The following is a 3,411-nucleotide window of genomic DNA, read 5'->3' as shown; positions in this document are numbered from 1 at the left end:
ACATTATCTTGACTTTTTTAAGAACCACCCCCTAATCAGACATCTTCATCAAGAATGAACTTCTCTGTTCCTTGGCAGCTCCCATGAAACAATTTTCATTGTTTCTGAAGTTCATCTTCTAGAAGTTCTGTCTAGATGAGCTCCCATATTCTGCTGGTCCAAATGTCTTCATCTTGGTATGGGCTGGAGACGGCTGTGCTCGCTCACAGGGCTGCGGTGAGAGTCCAAGTCGCTCCCCCAGGGCCACTTCCGGAGTCGGAGTCAGCTTCACTGGGGGTCTCCACTCCTATGATCCCAGTGTTTCCCTCAATACCTGTTTTCCCGTCTGACCACCAGATCCTGTCAACTCAGGCGACTCATCAAGGCCCCCTAGCCTGGTGCTCCAGGCCCCGTACCTGCCACACCTAACACGATCCGGTCTAGTGCAGACACAACACGATACCTGCCCTTCTGCAGACCCGCGCCCCTTCCCTCGTCTACACCTGCTCGGGAGACACTAAGCGAAGCAAACTTGCTGTGTCATCATGTGCTCCCCAGGAGGGGAGGAGACAAGAGGAGACAGAGCATATCTGACCTGTCAGGCTTGGACAGAAAGGAAAACCAAAGGAGGGGAGGGCCTCCCCACAGAGGCCCCTTCCCCAAAGCTCTGTGGCCATGGACGGTAAACAGCCTGGTCAGACAGATCACCCCCTACTCTCCAAGTGCTCTCGAGCACGTGCTCCAGTCTGTGTGCTGGAGGGTTGATGGACTAATGCCTTGTAAGCGAAGTCCGCTCTGGGTGGTGGAGCTTACCAGCGGCCGGCCAGTCACAGCCGCTCTCGGACCCCTTGCACCCTGTTGGCCGCGCTCGTGTCACTGGATCGCATTGTCCGAGTGACCCTTCGGGCTGCTGCACCCAGGACCAGGGCTGACCTGCTGGCTGGACATGCTTATCGTGCCCCTTGTTGGCAGCTTCCATGAATGTTGACTGAATATGGGGCCAGGAACTGATGACACCTCTCACTGTGGCCCAGCTCATGCGGTTTGAATTCTAAGGAAAAGAAAAGTACTCTTCTCCTACAACAGTTAATGCAAATGGTGTGGTAGCACTCTCTCCATGCTGAACCGCCTGGACTGGCTAGTAACGAGGGTTTCTGGTGCTCGTCGCTGTGAACGAGCACAGGTTACATAATGAAGTGGGTATCTTAGCATCATCAGATGCTGTCCTAACAATAACTAAAGAAATTGCCACCACTCAGGAGACAGCCTTGATCATTGCTAACGGTTTATTCCTGTGTCACCAGACGAGGTACGCCGTGTGCCTTGACACATTCCACAAGGATTCTGGAGTCCCCGAGTACGTCATCCATGAATCACATGTGAGCACGAGCCACTGCCGGTGTCCCGCCCTCCCTCGTGTCGACGCTCTTAGTGGTTCCTGCTGAGAAGCTGCCTCACGTGCTCCTCAGACGCGGGAAGCAGAGACGGTTGGGCCTTGACTGAAGACAAAATCCAGGGTCCCTCAACCCCAGGAATTTCCTAGGGGGAGATGTGGGCAATTACTAAGGACAAATTGCTGGCCTTTTCTTCCAACTACAAAGAGGCCCTGTACCAATGTGGCTTCTTTGCACACTGAAGGCTCTCCCACATTGAGAGCCTTTGTACTGGGTTATTGGACAAGAGACCAGTGTGCTGGGTGGAGTAGGGGCCGGGGGGGGGGCACCCTGACACTCAGCCCCATCTCCCTCAGACCCCAAGGAATTGTCTCAGCCTTGGAAACTGGATTCCTCCAGCACTCAGTGGCCCCAGGCTTTTGCATTCACAGATTTCCTCCTGCTGCTCAGCACACTGTAAAATCCCACACGTATCCCCTCAGCACAGAACAGGCCCCTGCGTGCTGGCCAGAGCTCAGTGGCCATGAAGCCCAGTCTGCTCACATGGGTAGGTCAGAAGCTAACACTCCAGGAGCAGCACTGTGCCAAGAGCCCGAGGGTTGGTGGGAAAGGCTGCCTTGCTCCCAGGCGGCTATTGCTCAAGCGCCTTAGACACTGGATCCAGAGTTCTCTATAAAGGAAAGTTCCAGCACCATCCACTGTGGTTTAACCTGCTAGAGAACTCAACCTGAGCTGAAATAAAGAACACAACAGACAGAATACGCAACGGAAGGGATACAGCTTAGGAATCAGTCAGTTATAAGACCAGACTAAGAAAATCGTCAAAGAAGACTGAAAAAATGTAAAAGAAAACCTAAGAGAATGGGAGACAGTAAAGGGACTAACATCTGAATAAGAGCAATTCTAGAGAGACATAAACGTGGCAGGAGGAAATATTTGAAGAAATAATGGACACAAATTTCCTGGAATAATACAAACATGAAGCACACTGCACCAGAAGAGCTGAGTGCCAGAAAGAGAAAAAAGGAACAACGCACACCTGTATATATGTATGTCACATATATATCACATAGGACTTTACGAACATCAGAGATAAAGCTTACAGAGAGCCAGTGTATCACATGCAAAGGCGAGAGTCAGACTGACATCAGGCTTTTCAACAGCGACACTGGATGCAAAAAGACAATGAGGTAGTGTTTTCTAAGTGTAAGAAAAAGAATTTAGAATTTTATATCCACACAAACTGTCATTCAAATTAGACAGATGGGTCAATTATTACAGAGTCGTGTCCGACTCTTTGCGACCCCATGGACTGTAACCTACCAGGCTCCTCTGTCTATGGGATTTTCCAGGCAGTAGTACTGGAGTGGATTGCCATTTCCTTCTCCAGGGGATCTTCCCAACCCAGGGATTGAACCCGGTCTCCTGCGTTGTAGACAGACGCTTTACTGTCTGAGCCACGAGGGAAGTCAGAGTTAATAAACATTATCAGTTAAAAGAAAAATAGTGACTCTATTTTTAAGAACCCAGATGCAAACAAACTAAATAAAATTTTTAAAGCAAAAATAGAGGAAAAAAAAAAAAGAAACAAGAAAATAATCCAGATGCACTTAGAGATATCTAAAACATGAGGACGTGCAAAGAGTGGAAGTCGGGGACCTCCCTGGCAGTGCAGTGGCTAAGATGCTGTGCTCCCAATGCCAGAGGCCCAGGTTCAGTCCCTGGTCAGAGGACTAGATCCCACATGCTGCAACTAAGACCCAGTGCAGCGCAGTAAATAAATACATATTTTAAAATAGTAAAAGGATTAAGATAGAGGGTGAGAAGAGGGGGAACTGGAGAAAGTTGAAAGGCACAGACTTCGAGTTAGAGTTAACAGCTGTGGGACAGACACACAGGAAAACTGTTGGCAGAGGAAATCCTGAGAGTTCTCATCACTAGGAAGGAAGGTTTTTTCCTTCTTTTTTTTTTGTCTTATCTATATAGGAATACAGATGTTAGCAGAACCCATTGTGGTAATCATTTCATAATATATGTA

The 3,411-nt window shown here is 49.0% G+C and overlaps 1 long non-coding RNA gene across 1 annotated transcript; it reads right to left on the bottom strand.

The window, feature by feature from the left end:
• Positions 1 to 1,247: 1,247 nt before the first annotated feature.
• Positions 1,248 to 2,764, bottom strand: LOC147341855 (uncharacterized). The gene is made up of 2 exons (XR_015157936.1): positions 1,917 to 2,764; positions 1,248 to 1,518 (listed from the first exon to the last, which is right to left on the bottom strand). It is a non-coding gene; the product is annotated as an uncharacterized LOC147341855 (long non-coding RNA).
• Between the last annotated feature and the right edge of the window lie 647 nt (positions 2,765 to 3,411).

Source organism: Bos grunniens, chromosome 29, assembly GCF_055505025.1.
Source record: "Bos grunniens cultivar Pamir isolate PY7600 chromosome 29, Bosgru_T2T1.0, whole genome shotgun sequence".
Classification (NCBI taxonomy): domain Eukaryota; kingdom Metazoa; phylum Chordata; class Mammalia; order Artiodactyla; family Bovidae; genus Bos; species Bos grunniens.
The sequence above is the reverse complement of the archived record's forward strand: the minus strand, read 5'-3'. Positions and strand labels throughout refer to the sequence as shown.